The sequence below is a fragment of the Elephas maximus genome, chromosome 21, assembly GCF_024166365.1.
Source record: "Elephas maximus indicus isolate mEleMax1 chromosome 21, mEleMax1 primary haplotype, whole genome shotgun sequence".
Lineage (NCBI taxonomy): Eukaryota > Metazoa > Chordata > Mammalia > Proboscidea > Elephantidae > Elephas > Elephas maximus.
This window is the reverse complement of record NC_064839.1, coordinates 59,638,824-59,657,552: the sequence shown is the minus strand read 5'-3', so window position 1 is coordinate 59,657,552 and position 18,729 is coordinate 59,638,824. Positions and strand designations below refer to the sequence as shown.

Genomic DNA, 18,729 nt, shown 5'->3' with positions numbered 1-18,729 from the left:
TCTGACTTATAGCTTACATTTATTGGCTTATATATGATAGTTGTTCAAGGATAGAACGTGTCAGACGTCATAATTAGGTTTTTGTTAAATGTTCACAAAGTAGAAGAATGCAACAGATCAGATTATCATTCCTAATTCCTGGCATCCCTGACACTCAGCTCCTTTATCCCCGCAGTCAGGTTTTACACAATGGTGTCAAGAATCTCAAGCCTGAAGTGTCACATTCTAAATCACCAACTCTTTCTTCAATTAGTGCTCCCTCAGTTTGTGAGAATTGTGAGGCGCGAAAAGAAACTGAAAGAAACCAGTGGGCGGGGTCAGGAGCGGTGGTAACTCAGTGTGGTGGCCAGATGAGATTTAAGGGTGGGGGCGGGAACCTGCGGTAGGCTGGAAGGTGGCAAAGGGCGCCTAGGCGCTGCGGGATGGGAGGCTGTGGCAGAAAACAGACAAACCACCTTGAGTTCTTAAGGATGAAGAGAATTCTTGATTACAGCAGGAAATCGCTGTCTTAAACGTGACCGCTCCTCCGACACAAGCTTCTGTGCTCAGCCTACTCCCATTGGATCCGGAAGTTGGCGCCTGGCGCGCTGTGATTGGCGTCAGCAGGAAAGAAACTCTGAGCGTCTGCTTCCGGTTGCGACGGGTCGGGGCGGAGTACCATCTGGGAGCGCCCGAGAAGTGCAGGGCGCCAGGGGCAATAGAGGGGTGTTCGGTGCTGGCGGGGAACCGTCCTCTTCTTCCTCGGCCCAGCGCCTAGAAAGCCAGCGTTAGCGGGGCTGGCACCCGCTTCCCTGCGAACGTTGTTAAGAAACCAAACCCGTTGCCGTGGAGTGGATTCCGACTCAGTGACCCTATGAAAATATAAGACAGAGTAAAACCACTCCACAGGGTTTCCAGGGAGTGGCTGATGGATTCAAACTGCCAGCTTTCACTTAGAAGCCAAAGGCTTAACCACTGGGCCACCAAGGCCTGGACAGGATGTTGGACTGCTGTGAAACCTACCCTCCTCCTCTGACGCCGCAGCCGCCCAGGCTGTACCTGTTGCCCAAGAGACCCAGTAACCTTTCACTGGGGACACAACTGCTGTCGCTCTTGCATTCGCCGGTCCTGAATAAACTAAATACCTTCCTCTGGTCTTCCTGCTGCTCACCGCATGTATAGAGGAACTTTAGGAACATTACCTAGAGGGGTCACTTCGCTGAATTGGCCAAGCAATTCCAGACCAGAATAGCAAGAGAAGTCGGGAAGAGAAACTGGTGTGTGAGAGATACAGTCAGGTTCCGATCCTTTTCTGTCACAAAGACCTAGAGGTTTTGTGTCTACAGTGCACGTTCTCCCACTTGCACATCTGTATAATGTAGTGCAGGCTGCCTCAGGGCACAGGGAGCAAGGAGAAAAAAAAATTAGAGAAATAGTTGTGCAAAGTAAAAATGCATGAATTAAATCCAAAGAAGATAGTAGAATACTAGCGGAAGAAAGCAAACTCTGGATTTAATTAATTATACTTTGATTCAGTGAGAATCTAGATCTAATTCTAAAGGCCTCAAAGGATAAATAATTGCATATTATACACAAATTAAATGAATTCCCAACAAAATTTCCATGCCATGTTTACACACTCAAAGTCTCAGTAAGATAGCAGAGATGAATCTTGAGTCACATAAAAAACCAGTTCCCGCCCAGTAGATTCCAGCACATAGTGACCCTAGAGTCACACAGACATTACTAAATGGTATTAAATGCGTTCACAACAGGCATTACAACATAAAAACATCAGGAGCGTTAACCTTTTAAGTAAATAATAATTTTTGCAAACTTTGTCCACAATATTATAAACTGCAAATATTATCAATTCATTTCAGATAAATCTGATTGTAGAATCTGAACAGCATATCCTAATATTATTAACAAAGAGTAGAGAAAAGACATGAGATTTGGAAAGACACACAAAACATCTCTTCCCAACAACCCACAAAGGATTGTGTCAGGCTGTCATTACTGGGAGGTAGAGTTAGGAGACAAAATATGTGAGATTCAAGACTGTAAAAATTCTCTTCCTATGAAATGGAGGAAGACACCATCACAATAGGATTTATGCTGCAGAATTAACTGGCCAATTGTGATAGCTTTGCTGTGGAAATTTATTCTTTGAATGAAGAAACCACAGTAGGGTGAGGATTGATACATAATTTGAATGATGGGTCTCGGACCTATTCTTCAACTGGTATTTTGACCAAAATATTTAGGCCTTGTTATCATACAGGATGTGATTTTTAATCCCTTGAAATCTATACAGTAATGGATTATGAATGATGAACTATTTGAAAAACTATTGTGTATTTTATTTTCTTACTCTTAGTTAGGAAAGAAGCTATACAATACATAAATCAGCCAGGTTATATAGTCTATAGTTCTGAATTATGTCTTTACTACTTATAAGCAGAAAAGGGTGTCTTTTGTTTTTCTTCTTTCCTGGAAACTATCAGTAAAATATCATTGGAAGTAACTACTCTTCAGGGACATAGCGAGAAATAATGATAACGTGTTTTTGACATCCTAAGATGAAGTAATGATATTCTTACCAGCTCCCATCCTGTCTTTGAATGCTTTACACATTACCCATCACTTACATATTCATTTTCAGAAATTACTTTTTATCAAAATAATACATGTAAATTTCTTTTAAAACCCAATAATACTACAAGGCTTGTAACAAAAAATGTGTCTTAGTCCATACCCTCCTACCACGAATTCCTGTTCCTCACAGGCAGGGTTTATACTTTTAGTTCCTTTGTTATTGCTTCACAACTCTATTATAACAATCAATGTAAGACATTGTGTGTTAAAATTCCTGTTAGTGATCTGAGAATTTTAGATGTCTTCTATCACCCACAAACACCTAAATATGATCATAGAATGATAATTGACTAGTTAATCAAAAAATTAGGTAGTTAATGAAAATTCAGTATTTACTTTCAAATGGCTATATAATTTCTTCATAGCTGAGCCATCAGATACCTATTATACTTGCTTATTCACATTGATTTACTCTAATTAGGAAATTGCTTTCCTTCTTTATATTCTATGAATTTTTAAATATTTATCTCTTTTTGGACACACATCTGATGGATTCTAAAATTCTTCAGGAAGAACAAAGTCAACATGCAATTTGTTAATTCGATTTATTTTTTATTTTCCTTGTTGCAGTCTCTCCCTAAGCCCTTGATCCTCTTACCCCAGTGTGGACTGAAGTTTTCTGGTCATTCCCGATTGTGATACATAGCCATCATTTGGGGCTTTGGGCCTTCACAGTTACTCTAAGAATTCTCTTTTATCTTCTATCCTTATGTTTTATTCCTTTCTTGCATGAGTCTGGTGTTTTTCCACTTTCGTAGTTTTCTTCCCTTGTTTTGGTGGAGCGTACTGTTTTTTTTAGTTTTTTACTGTCAGATAACTACCCAAAAAGGGTGAAATCAAATATTAAGCATAAAAATCCTGCCACAAAATCTTCTTCAGCAATGTAAATCTGCTTTATCCTGTTAGAAAAAAATAGTCCACACAATTATTACCTCCTAATTTAAATCTCAAAGGGCCTCATGGCTGCAGATGTGTGGAGGGCCAGATTATTAGCAGCCAGGCCAGAAATAAATTCATACCTTCTCATCCTCAGTGAATGCAGAAGGCAGTGTTCAATCAACCATGTTAAGATTAACCAGTGGCTGATCTATGTTTCTCCCTCCTCTTCTTATTATAAGCCCCATTGTGCCTACTTTATTTGAGTCATTTTCTTTTCCTAGAATCAAAGCGTCCTGCTAATATGCATATAAAGTACTTTCTCAGAATAAACACTATGCTCAAATTTTGGTGAGTTTTGATTATTTTTTTACAGGGTAACGTCAGAAGTTGGACCCAGAAAAAAGTCACGAAGTGCTCCACTTTGTGATGACACATAATAATTGATTCCAAACATGGGCCACATATGCATCCAACTGTTTCCTCATCATGGCTTGGGAACTTGGTGTAAATTTCCTGGGTTCAAGTTCTACCCCTTTTGTGTTGAACTCTCTGAGTTTATATCTGAACAGTTAGGAATATCTTTTCCTGGGTAAGTTACCCTTTCACGTTGTCTGTTTGGGAAACTGGATTTCCATCTGCCCTGTCCTTTTCTTTCCACTTTTGGGAAGTTTTGTGTGGTGCCCAGGGTTTGTAGGGAGTTTTATCGTTTGCGTTATCTGAATACTTTACTTGGACTGGTTTCAAGGGATATCAAAGTGAGTTCAATAAAAGATGTTAGGTTTGATCTTGGGAGAGGGCTCAGAAAATACTTGCTGAAGTTTGGACGGAAGGGTTTATTTTTTTTCGTGCTTTGAAGGCAAGAGTTTACTTGTCCCAGGTTTTGGGGGCATGGGTTACTTGTCCAGGTTTTGAAAAAGGGTTCTTGGACAAGATCTCGAGGAGAACTCTGGATATCTTAAATGGGTCGACCTGACTGAAACATCTTGGAATCATTTAGCTACTAGTTTGTGTGTTTTGCCTTGCCTTGGGATGTACTCTTTCAAGAACTTTATGTTGTTGTCGATCAGCATAAAACAGTGTAGAGAAAAACTGGAATGCTGTTTCAATTTAAAACAGAGAGGTTTATTAAGAATCTTAAACAATTGCAATTGAGGAACCACATAGCACACAGAAAATGGAACGAGGTAGTCCCGGGCAGTTTCATCGTACAAGTATTCTTATAGGGTAAAAACAGGAACCAAACCATAGGAAGGGCAATTACAGGAAAATCAATTAATATTGTAATAATCACACTCTGGTTACTGGTCATTACAGGAGATAAAACAACTTTCTTCATGTGTTAAAGTCATAAGAACACTTAAAAAAGAAAAAATTTTCAGTACCATATTCACTGATAGTTGTATGACACGCTACCTTAAATTGCAGGAATAAAATCAAGCAATGTGACAGTTTCCCAGATAGTTTATCATTCATAATCTCTGACAGCACAGATTGTGAGAGGTTGAGAATCACGCCCACTACAGAAATAAGGCTTCAGGATTTCAGAAAATCTATCAGTGAAAGAATGGATATGAGATCTGTCATTCAAACTGTAAAACGAAATCTCACCCAGTTCATCGTCCAGATAAATGCCAATCCCTCTGGGTTTTTCTGTTATCACCAGAGTGACTGGAAAAGTGCCTTGTGCAACACAGTTACCATTGCACAGCTGAATTGCCCAGCATCTCTCCTGCCCTGCCGGGGGCCTCTTTGCCTTCCTGGAAAGGGAGTCTTTACAAAGCCCCACAGACCATTCAGGCTTCTCACCCACTTCCACCTCCCAGTAATGTCTACCAGAACTGAACTCTTCACAACCCAGGACAACTGGGTCAAACTTGAATCTCTTTGGATTAGGAGGAAGTCTCTGCGTTTTCTTTACAAATACGACAGACTTTTTATCTTCAGAGACAATCAGATTTGAATGTGCTGTTTCAGGATCCAAGGTTACATCTTCCTTAAATTTCTGTATGATTTTCTGCAGAGCCGAATACTGTGGAGGAAGGCTGCATCCTTCCTTCGTTAGCTGGAAGGAATAGAGCACTGGGGGGTTGAGGCTTTCACATCGATTCTGGATGCTCTTAATATCTGTTAGCAGTTTCACTTCTGACATCACACTCTTCTCTGCCACCTCCTTTAGTAGACTGTTGAGTGTGGAAATGAACTCTGAAAATGCTGTTATATTCGCATTTAGTTTTTGTTGAATGTGCTTCTCTTCATAAGCTTACCTGGAGAGAGCTGCCTCATGCTCACGGTCTAAAAACTTGTTCAGGTGCTCAAATTCAGAGAATAATTCTTTCCTTTGCTTTTCCACCTTCTTTCTCAGCTCTGATGGTTCTCTGTCTTGGGTAGTTATTAGTTTTTGAGTGTCTGCCACTTGTTTCTTCAGGGGCTCCATGTAACTTATGAGCCTTTTCCTGTGATGAGAGGCAGCCTCCCCTATGGACCTCACGAGGTGATCCTGGTGGTTTGGTGGCTGAGAGCACAGGGAACACAGGACTTCCAGGTCTTCCTCACAGAAGTGGGTCAGTTCCTGATTGTGCTTCTTGCACAAGCGGGTCTCTTCCTCCCTCTTCCTCTTGCTCCTGGTGATGTGGAGTAGCTTTGCAATTTCAGCTATATTTCCCAGCTGGGTGTTGCTCCTGAGGTGCAACTGTAGCCATGGGTGGCGGCACACAGGGCATCGGAACCAGTCCTGTTGATCCTGCCAGGATTGCTGGATGCAGGAGCGACAGAAGTTGTGCCCACATTTGATGGTAACAGGGTCTCTAAAGTAATCCAGACAGATGGGGCAGTTAGCTTCTGCCTGAATTCCTGCTAGGGCTGCTGTGACCTCCATTAGGCTATGAATGAAGGTTCGGACTGAGAGGGCTTTTCCTCAGGATGTGTGAAAGCTATGAAATACTATGAGGTTGCTAGTCCTCTGTTGCAGAAGTTGGTGTCAGTAGGGGTTCTCTTCACAACCAGCTGTGGATCACAGATTAGTTGGGCAACTAGGCTTCCAGCCTTTGGCAGCTCAGAGAATATGAAGCCGAGCTAATCACTTCTCTTGATCAGAATCCAGCCATGACCTCAAGGTGCCTATGTGTTCCTGGGGATGAGAAAATATTTCTTTATTAAAAAAAAAGTCTTCGTGGCTCTGCTTAATGCCACTGATTCTTGTCTCCACCCTTCCACTGCACTTATTCCCAAATCAGGTACACTGAGGCTAGCTGACGGGTCTAACCCTTGGTTCTAGATCTCCTGTCTCGGTTAGATACAAGCCTTTGTGTACCTACCATCTGAGGAACCTAGGGAAATTTATTTAACATCCTTGACTTGAAAAGAATCACGTAAACGAGGATAAAAATGCCAACATCAATCATTTCAATCTTGCGGAGGACATAAGAAAGGCATCAGACAGCTTTTGGCTTACACAGCAGATATTTCTGACAGTAATGAATTCATAATAGAACAAAGTTTACTTCTCTTTCATCTAAGCATCTCAATCGCTGGATATATTGAACTGTAAATATCAAATCCTGGATTAAACTAGATGTACTTGAAGAACACTGCTAACTTTGAAAACTCACACGGTACACAGACAGATGTGTGAGATCCGAATTTCAAAATAAAATGAAGATAGGAAACACAAATACAGACACATATACACACACAGAGACACAACTGCCCATTGAAGTTATCGGTAAGCTACCATCTTCTGAGGATTTGTAGGGAAAAGATCCACGGAAGTGATGGGAAGCTCAGACAGTGTAGCTCTCACTGAGAGGCAATAAAATGATTCTGAAATGGAGGCTATGTGGCTTTGGAGAGCTTCAGCCAACTATTAGGACTGAGGGAATAAAGCTTTTTGTTCAGGGTGTCCAATATAAGATGAACCCAGGTAAACATACCAAAATCTTATTTGAGATCACTAGAGGACAAAATTGGCCAGCCTTTAAAAGGTCTGATTGGTTCAATCATTTTAGGCAGAGATTGGGTTAAGGCAATATGGGTTTGATTGTATAAGGACTTCACATGAAAGTACGAGTGTTAAAATTTAAATTGTTGGTAACTATGTGTTATTATCAAAATAGCCATGCACAACTGGTGAGAATGTATGTTGCTTAAACGACTTTAGAATACTATTTAGTACAATCGTTAAGTTATGGCCTACTCATAAAATGGACTATATCAGCAAAGAAAAGACCTAACTACTCTACTCAAAAAAAAGTGGATAAATCTCACAAATACAATGTTGTGTGAAATAAAGACACAGGCAATAATACAGACTGCATGATGCCAATTATGTAGTTGACAGCAAGCAAAACTACCTCATGTTGTATTAGAACAGTGCTTCCATTTCGAGACGAGAAAGGAATTAGTGACTGGGAGGTGCATAAGGGCTTCTGGGGGGGTCCTGAAAACACTACATTTCTTAATTTGGGTGCTGGTTGTCACATTATACACTTGCTTTTTTGTTTGTTTGCATGTCTATTAAAAGTAGAAATAAACAGAAATAATAAAACCATAGACTATGAAAATAAATTATGGAAGAATATTTTTAATCTGACTGAGGAAGCATTTTCTATGCTTGATGGAAATCTAGCAAATTGGTATTTTCTAAATCGTATAAACAGATGGTATACCATGAAGAATTCAAGTAAAAGAAGCAAAGAAAAAAAAATGAACAAAGCTATCTATATTTAAAAAGAGGTGAAGGAAGCAAGTCGTAGAAACAAATGGCCAATTATGAAAACAGTGTGCTACTTTTTCATATTCAGTAAACTTGAAAAGAGAAAGAGTGTGTGCGTGCTCTTTGTGCCTCATCTGAATGGCAAAGACTTAGAAGACTCCTAATACACAGGCAGAGGATACATACATCCTGTTACCCTAGAGAAAGGAAGTTGGTGGATGGTGAGAAGAGACTATTAACCAGGCTGTCTGAGCTGAAATCCTCCTTTTGTGTGGATGTAATCTTAGACAAGTCAGAAAGGACTGACTGAGGGAGGAGAAATGTACCTAGCACAGTCCTGGCACATTGAAGGTACCCACTCAATAGTAACTAACAGTACCCCAGACTTTCCACACTCAGGATCCTGTATTCAAAGGACACACATTGTGTAGTCACCACTACACCCTTAGAGCCACCAACTCTTTCCTCCGGACACCTGCACTTGCCTCCAACAGCACCCTCCCTCAACTCTACCTACCCTCTACTCACAGGGATGTAATCACAATACTATCCTATTTAAAAGGGTTTCAGGATTGCTGTCCTCATGAGGACCACAGTATTTTCCCTATACTTCCACCTCTCCATTCATGAGAAAGCTGGACAATGAATAAGGAAGACCAAAGAAGAACTGACACTTTTGAATTGTAGTGTTGGTGAAGAATGCTGAAAACACCATGGACTGAGAAAAAAAAAAAAAAAAAAAACCTAACAAATGTGTCTTAGAAGAGTTACAACCAGAATACTCCTTAGGAACAAGGATGCTGAGACTTTGTGTCACATACTTTGGACATGTTATCAGTCACTAGAGAACAACATCATTTTTGGTAGAGAGTTCCCTCTCAGGTCTGTTAGTTTGTTGTCATGTGGGAGCTTTCACGTTGCTGTGGTACTGAAAGTTATGCAACTGGTATTCAAATACCAACAGGGTCAGAATACAGCTGAGCTTCCAGACTAAGACAGACTAGGAAGAAGGACCTGGAGGTCTACTTCTGAAAAGAATTAGCCAGTGACAACTTTACGAATAGCAGCGGAACATTGTCTGATATAGTGCTGGAACATAAGCCCCTCAGGTTGGAAGGCACTCAAAAGACAACTGGGGAAGAGCTGCCTCGTCAAACCTGAGTCAATCTTAATATGTGGATGGAGTCGAGCTTTCAGGAACTTCATTTGCTGATGTGGAAAGGCTCAAAACGTGAAGAAACAGCTGCAAACATCCATCAATAATCAGAATGTAGAATGTACAAAGTATGAATCTAGGAAACCTGGAAATTATGAAAAATGAATGGAATGTATAAACGTCAATGTCCTAGGCAGTAGGAAATGGACTGGTATTGGCCATTTGGAATTAGACAATCATATGGCTGCTAAGCTGGGGATGACAACTTGAAAGGAATGGCATCTCGTTTATCATCCAAAAGAACATTTCAAGATCTATCCTGAAGTACAATGTTGTCAGTGATAGGATAATATCCATAGTCCTACAAGAAAGACCAGTTAATATGTCAATTATTCAAATTTGCACACCAACCACTAAGGTCAAAGATGCAGAAATTGAAGATCTTTACCAACTTCTGCAGTCTGTAATTGATCCAACATGCGATTAAGATGCTTTGATAATTACTGGTGTTTGGAATGTGAAACTTGGAAAAAAAAGGATTGCTAGCTGAAAAATATAGCCTTGGTGATAAGAATGATACGGGAGATCACATGATAGAATTTTCCAAGACCAGTGATTTTTTCATGGTAAATACGTTTCTTCACCAATATAAATGGTGACTATACATGTGGAGCTCACCAGATGGAATACACAGGAATCATATCAACTGTATCTGTGGAATGAGGTGATGGAAAAGCTCAATATCACCAGTCAGAACAAGGTCAGGGGCTGACTGCAGAACAGACCATCAATTGCTCAAATGCAAGTTGAAGTCGAAAGTGAAGAAAATTAGAACAAGTACATGAGAGCCAAAGTACAGCTCTGAGTATATCCCACCTGACTTTGGAGACCCTATGAAGGATAGACTTGACATATTGAACCGTAATAATGGAAGTCCAGACAAGTTGTGGAATGACATCAAAGACATCACAAATGAAGAAACCCAGGTCATTAAAAAGATAGGAAAGAAAGGAAAGACCAAAATGGATGTCAGGAAAGACTCTGAAACTTGCTCTTGAACGTTGAGTAGCTAAAGCAAAAGGAAGAAATGATGAAGTAAAAGAAGTGAACAGAGATTTCAAAGGGCAGCTGGAGAAGACAAAGAAAAGCATTATAATGACATAAGTAGAGACCTGGAGGTAGAAAACCAAAAGGGAAGATCACACTCTGCATTTCTCATGCCGAAAGAACTGAAGAAAAAATTCAAGCCTCGAGGTGCAGTATTGAAAGATTTACACAGGGAAAACATTAAACGACACAGGAAGCATCAAAAGAAGATGGAAGAAATATACAGTCACTATCCAAAAAGAACTGCTGTATGTTCAACCAATTCAGTAAGTAGCATATGATCAGGAACCCATGGTACTGAAGGAAGAAGTGCAAGCTGCAAGAAAGGCATGGGTGAAAAAACAAGGCTCCAGGAATGGACAGAATATCAGTTCAGATGTTTCAACAAACGAATGCAGTGCTGGAAGTGCTCACTGGTCTATGCCAAGAAATCTGGAAGACAGCTACCTGGCCAACCCAATGGAAGAGATCCATATTTATGCCTATTCCCAAGAAAATTGATCCCACGAAATGCAGACATTATTGAACAATATCATTAATACCACGAGCAAGTAATATTTTGTTGAAGATCATTCAAAAGAGGTTGTAGCAGTATATCAACAAGAAACTGCCATAAATTCACACTGTATTCAAAAGAGGACCTGAAACCAGGAATATCATTACTGATGTCAGATTTATCTTGACTGGAAGCAGAGAATACCAGAAAGATGTTTACCTGTGTTTTATCGACTATGCAAAGGCATTTGACTGTATGGAGCGTCACAAATTATGATAACAGTGTAAAGAATGGGAATTTCATAACACTTAATTGTGCTCACGAGGAACCTGTACATAGATCAAGAGGCAATCCTTCGAACAGAACAAGGGGATGCTGTGTAGTTTAAAGTCAGGAAAGGTATGCCTCTGGTTACCATACTTTTTCAATCTATATGCTGAGCAAATAATCCAAGAAGCTGGACTATATATGAAGAAGAGCACAGCATCGGGATTGGAGGAAGACTCATTAACCTGCAATATGCAGATGATACAACCTTGCTTGGTGAAAGTCAGGGGGACTTGCAAAATTTATTGATGGATATCCAAAACCATGGCCTTCAGTATGGATTTCACCTCAACATAAAGGAAATAAAAATCCTCACAAATGGACCTAAACAACATTATGATAAACAGCAGAAAGGTTGAAGTTAAGGATTTCATTTTACTTGGATCCATAATACCCATAGAAACAGCAGTGAAGAAATTAAAAGGTGCACTGCTTTGGGAAAATCTGCTGCAAAAGAACTCTTTAAGGTGTTCAAAAGCAAAGACGTCACCTTGAGGTATAAATAAGGTGCACCTTATCCAAGCCATGATGTTTTTATTGACATGATACCCATGTGAAAGCTGGACGGTGAATACAGAACACTGAAGAATAATTGATAGCTTTGGATTATGGTGTTGGAGAAGAATATGCCATGGACCCCCAAAAGACCAAACAAATCTGTCTTGGAAATACAGCCAGAATGCTCCTTAGAAGGAGGATTACGTGTCACATACTTTGGACATATTATCAGGAGGGATCACCACCTGGATAAGGACATCAAGCTTGGTAAAGCAGAGAGTCAGCAAAAAAAAAAAAAAAAAAAAAAAGAGGAAGACCCTCAAAGAGATAGATTGACACAGTGGCTGCAACAATGGACTCAAGTATAACAATGACTGTGAGCATGGCACAGACAGGGCAGTGTTTCCTTCTGTTGTACATATGGCCACTATGTGCCAGAACCTACTCGATGGCTGACTCTCTGCAGCTCTCTCCTTCCTTCACTGTCTCCAGCAGGTTGAGCTCCCCCAGGCCCCAGCAACTTTGTACAAGATACCTTAGTTATCCCTTGTCCTGCCTTAAACTCTCAACAGCTTTGTCTCTTCCTCCAGATCTAAGCTTCCCCTGACCTCCTTGAATGTTGGTCTCCCCTAATACCATGTCCAGGTATAGTAAGTACAGCATCGTGTACTCCTTCTTTGAATTCTTATGACTCTTGTGATTTTATCCACATTTTGGACGTCTGAGGTCCCCAATAAAGTGGTAAACTCCGTGAAGTTAGGACTTGTCGCTTCCCTGACACCACCAGGATTGCATCTCCCAGTTTCTCCTCAGTTCCCACCTAAACATCTGTTGAATGAACAAAAACTGGAACTCAGTGACTCTGGGCAAGCTACTTAACCTCTCCGGGCCTCTTCCCTATGTAAGCAGAAAGACCTGGTGTGAGGACTAAGCAAGATCAAGGCTGTTCAGGGCATCAGGCCTCATGGGTCTTATCCTTCCACTCACCCCAACTCTACACAAAACTGTCTCTCACTGAGACATTCTGGAAGGTGATCCTACACTTGGCTTCAGGCCAGCCACCTTTGGGCACTTGTCAGACGCTGATACTACTCACCCCTTTTCTAACTCCACAGGATTAGGGCGGGATGTGGGTACCTGTATTTTCAGCAAGGGGTTAAAACCCTAATATATGCGATTTGTTTTAAAATACTGCAAATCTGAGTATGGATTCACTTTGGAGAGTCAATCTCAGCCCTGCACCAAGTAGGTGCTCAGAAGCGAGGGCTTGTCCTATGTCTCAGCCTCCAGCACCCACAAGACTCATCGCCAGCTTACCTGGAGCAGGAGGCACTGCCGAGGGTCGCCGCCGAGGAGGGTCGCCGCTGCAGAGCGTCGACGCTGAGGAGGGTCGCCACCGAGCAGGGTCGCCGCTGAGGAGGGTACCGCCGAGGAGGGTCGCCGCCGCGGAGCGTCGCCGCCTAGGAGAGTCGCCGCTGAGGAGGGTCCGTGTAGTGGGTCTCCCAGACTGACTTCCACAGTCAGCCTTGTATCTGAAGACTGGTCAGCGGTTGGTCCAAGGCATATATACAGCACCTGAAGGGTGGAGCTCTTAGGACTCCTCCCCTGAGAATAGAAGACTGGGTTGGGCAGTGTGGGAGACAACGTTTGCTTGGTGGAAAGGGATCTCCCCTGAGTCAATCAAGTCCGGTGGGCATGATGTCATTTACGCCATTGTAATTCTATTTTATCCCATCAACCTCCTTTAATCCCATCCTTGCTGACGAGGTAACTGAATATCCGAAAGGCTGAGTGAGTCCTATTCCTATTCTCACCCGGGTGTGTTTACCTCTGGAGCTCACCAGTTTAACTGGCATGTTACAATGTGCACTTTTCAGCACCCTGCAGTACAAGGAAAGGCAGAATTTTACATTTCAGCTGCACGCATCTGGGTTGAGCCTATCCCTTGCTCCTTGCACCCTCGCCACAAGCTGCAACACACTCCAGTGATTGAAGTATCTTCCACTCCCACTTTTCATAAACCAAAACCAATCAAACCCATTGCCACCGAGTCAATTTCGACTCAGAGCGCCCCTATAGGACTGAGTAGAACTACCCTATCCTGTTTCCAAGGACTGGCTGGTGAATTCCAACTCCCGACATTTTGGTTAACGGCTTTAGCTGTTCTGCCATGATGGCTCCAGCACTCTCCATAGAGTGGCCACTTGTGCAGACCTGGAAGGCAGGCCCAACATGGACATTTCTGACAGGTAGAAAGAGAAATTATAAAACGTGTCAACCCAAGGACACAGTTTTGCAACTGTTCTTTGTTTAGGTTCTCTGACCCAGTGCCTCCAAGAAATTAATGAGCTGGGGAGAAGGAAACACTTTGAGGAAAAGAACACTGGAACATGCTGGCATGAAGCAACAAGAACCGGGACCAGGAAGCAGAACTGCCAGGACTGAGGTGGCCTCTGATTATCTGCTGACTCTAGTTCATTTTGTATCTTCATGGGGTTGGTCAGCAGCTATTCTAATTGCTCCACTTTTCCAGTGCTCCACCCTCACCTTTATCCTCTCGAACATCTCAGGGCCTATGGTAGAACCAATTACGACCATGGCCACCTCCAAGGGACTAAGCTGCACAGCCTCGTAGGTGATTTGTTGTTGTCGTTAGGTGCCGTGGAGTCGATTCCGACTCACAGCAACCCTATGCACAATAGAGCAAAACGTTGCCTGGTCCTGAGCGATCCTTACAATCATTATGCTTGAGCTCATTGTTGCAGCCACTGTGTTAATCCACCTCATTGAAGGTCTTCCTCTTTTTCACTGACCCTGTCCTATGCCAAGCATGATGTCCTTCTCCAGGGACTGATCCCTCCTGACAACCTGCCCAAAGTGTGTAAGACAGTCTCGCCATCCTTGCCTCTCAGAAGCATTCTGGCTGTATTTCTTCTAAGACAGACTTGTTCGTTCTTTTGGCAGTCCATGGTATATTCAATATTCTTCACCAACACCACTATTCGAAGGCGTCAATTCTTCTTTAGTCTTCCTTATTAACTGTCCAGCGTTCATACGCGTAAGATGCAATTGAAAATACCATGGCTTGGGTCAGGGACACCTTAGTCTTCAAGGTGACATCTTTGCTCTTCAACACTTTAAAGAGGTCCTTTGCAGCAGATATACCCAATGCAGTGTGTCTTTTGATGACTGTTGCTTCCATGGCTGTTGATTGTGGATCCAAGTAAAATGAAACCCTTGACAACTTCAATCCTTTCTCTGTTTATCATGATGTTGCTCATTGGCCCATTTGTGAGGATTTTTGTTTTCTTTATGTTGAGGTGCAGTCCATACTGAAGGCTGTGGTCTTTGATCTTCATCAGTAAGGGCTTCAAGTCCTCTTCACTTTCAGCAAGTAAGGTTGTGTCATCTGCATAACGCAGGTTGTTAACGAGTCTTCCTCCAATCCTGATGCCCTGTTCTCCTTCATATAGTCCAGCTTCTCGGATTAATTGCTCAGCATAGAGATTGAATAGGTATGGTGAAAGAATACAACCCTGATGCACACCTTTCCTGAGTTAAAGCAATCAGTATCCCCTTGTTCTGTCCAAATAACTGCCTCTTGATCTATGTAAATGTTCCTCCTGAGCACAATTAAGTGTTCTGGATTTCCCATTCTTCTCAACATTATCCATAATTTGTTATGATCCACACAGTCAAATGGCTTTGCCTAGTCAATAGAACACAGGTAAACATCCTTCTGGTATTCTCTGCTTTCAGCCAGGATCCATCTGACATCAGCAATGATATCCCTCGTTCCATGTCCTCTTCTGAAACCAGCCTGAATTTCTGGCAGTTTACTGTCGATATACTGCTGCCGCTGTTTCTGAATGATATCCAGCAAAATTTTGCTTGCGTGTGATATTAATGATATCGTTCTATAATTTCCACATTTGGCTAGATCACCCTTCTTGGGAATAGGCATAAATATATGGATCTCTTCCAGTGAGTTGGCCAGGAAGCTGTCTTCCATATTTCTTGGCATAGATGAGTGAGCACCTCCGGTGCTGCATCTGTTTGTTGAAACATCTCAACTGATATTCCATCAATTCCTGGAGCCTTGTTTTTTGCCAATGCCTTCAGAGCAGCTTGGACTTCTTCCTTCAATACCATTGGTTCCTGATCATATGCCACCTCTTGAAATGGTTGAACATCGACTAATTCTTTTTGGTATAATGACTCTGTGTATTCATTCCTTCCATCTTCTTTTGATGCTTCCTGCATCGTTTAATATTTTCTCCATGGAATCCTTCACTATTGCAACTCGAGGCTTGAAATTTTTCTTCAGTTCTTTCAGCTTGAGAAACACCGAGCATATTCTTCCCTTTTGGTTTTCCATCTCCAGCTCTTTGCACATGTCATTATAATGCATTACTTTGTCTTCTCAAGACGCCCTTCGAAATCTTCAGTTCTTTTACTTCAACAATTCTTCCTTTTGCTTGCGCTCCTCGACACTCAAGAGCAAGTTTCAGAGTCTCCTCTGACATCTGTCTTGGTCTTTTCTTTCTTTCTTGTCTTTTCAATGACCTCTTGCTCTCTTCATGTATGATGTCCTTGATGTCATTCCACAACTCGTCTGGTCTTCGGTCACTAGTGTTCAGTGCATCAAATCTGTTCTTCAGATGGTCTCTAAATGCAGGTGGGATATAGTCAAGGTCATATTTTGGCTCTTGTGGACTTGCTCTGATTTTCTTCAGTTTCAGCTTGAACTTACATATGAGAAATTGATGGTCTGTTCCACAGTTGGCCCCTGGCCTTGTTCTGACTGATGATATTGAGTTTTTCCGTCGTCTCTTTCCACAGATGTAGCCAATTTGATTTCTGTGTGTTCCATCTGGTGAGACCCATGTGTACAGTCAGCATTTATGTTGGTGAAAGAAGGTATTTGCAATGAAGAAGTCGTTGGCCATCTGGATCAAAGGAGAATGAAGAACACCAAGTTCACAAGGTAATTATGAGCCCAAGAGACAGAAAGGGCCACGTGGACTAGAGACAACATCATCCTGAGACCAGAAGAACTAGATGGTGCCCTGCCACAACCAATGACTGCCCTGACTGGGTGCACAGTAAAGAAACCCTGAGGGAGCAGGAGAACAGTGGGATGCAGACCCCAAATTCTCATAAAAAGACCAGACTTAGTGGTCTGACTAAGACTAGAAGAATCCCGGCAGTCATGATCCCCAAACCTTCTGTTGGCCCAGGACAGGAACCATTCCCGAAGCCAACTCATCAGACATGGATTGGACTGGACAATGGATTGGAGAGGGATGCTGATGAGGAGTGAGCTACTTGCATCTGGTGGACACTTGAGACTATATTGACATCTCTCTGGAGGGGAGATGTGAGGGTAGAGGGGGTTAGAAACTGGCAAAATGGTCACGAAAGGAGAGACTGGAAGGAGAGAGTAGGCTGACTCATTAGGGGAAGAGTAAGTGGGAGTATGTAGTAAGGTGTATATAAGTTTATATACGAGAGACTGACTTGATTTGTAAACTTCCACTTAAAGCACAATAAAAATTATTAAAAAAAAAACAGAAGTTGTTGTTCTTGCAAAGTTCTATCGTTCAATCTCTGGCATTGTTTCTATCACCAAGGCCATATTTTCCAACTAGTGATCCTTCTTCTTTCTTTCCAACTTTTGCATTCCAATCGCTACTAATTAGTAGGTGATTTACGCCCATTAAATTTTGCTCAACTTTATCATTCCCTTCACCTTATCTTTTTCTTTAATTGCAACATAACCAGTCTACCTAAAATAATCAAACAGTTTTCACAGCTCTTGGAAAGAAACAAAAACTTTACCCGGTGTCAAAAGCCCCCACACTGTCTGATTGCTACCTATTCTGGCTCAGTGTACACTGTCCTCTCCTCTGCTCCTAACTCAGCCTACTGGAACCTCCTACCTCTGGACTTCTGCACAGGGACCTTCATCCCATGACAGTTCTCATCCCCCATATGTATTGTTTAACCCCTTATTTATTCCCTATCTTCCTTTAAATCCCAGCCTAATTTCACTTTCTCTGAGGAGCAGTATATATACTAAGAAATTGTTGGAAACATTACAATTCATTTTAAGCAAATTGCTAATTAAGTGAAATCTAATTCTTAATTGATTTTTTAAAATGCACTCATATCATTTTTTAGGCTAGTTTTTTTGTTCTATTTTACCACCTGTGTTTAAAACACATCCTTATAAAATATAGATTTGTGGAAATTCAGATGGATAAATTACAGAAAGTGACTAAACTAGAACTCCTTGTACTCTGATACATTAAATGACTGTTACGGATTGAATTGGATTCCTCCCAACTATGTGTTGGCATAACACCTGTACTGTGGATGTAATCTAATCAAATCGAATTACTTTGATAATGTGATGTAATCACCTCCCGTAATTCAATCTGACATAATGTTATCAGTCAATCAGTTACAATTGTACCAGTGTACGGGGATCCTAAACCTTATTACCACGAGTTACATAAAGAGCAATGTAGACACAGAGGCCTCCATATGGGGCCCTGACACACACACACAAACCCATACAGCACTAATGAACACCTGGGACTACCTGCGAGGGAGTTGATGTAGTTTAGGCCCTCATTTGTGCTTTTAGAGTTCAGAGCTGTGAGAAAATAAATATCTGTTCTTGAAAGCCACCCAGTTGTGGTATTTCTGTTACAGCATCAGGGCACCTATGTGAGAAAGCCAGGACTGAGAAGGGCCAGTGAGAAAGAGATGGTAGGGGCCTAAGATCCTGGGTATTGGAACATCGTTTCTACATGGCTTGCATAGTTAGTTTTTTCATACCCTGTTGATTTGTGGTTTGTTTCCTCCTTTCCCTCTCCCTTTCTCCGTGATTGGATGATGTTTAAAATTAAC

At 41.7% G+C, this 18,729-nt stretch overlaps 1 pseudogene; it reads right to left on the bottom strand.

Annotated features, from left to right (window-relative positions):
* Positions 1-408: 408 nt before the first annotated feature.
* Positions 409-6,391, bottom strand: LOC126064621 (tripartite motif-containing protein 75-like; annotated as a pseudogene).
* Between the last annotated feature and the right edge of the window lie 12,338 nt (positions 6,392-18,729).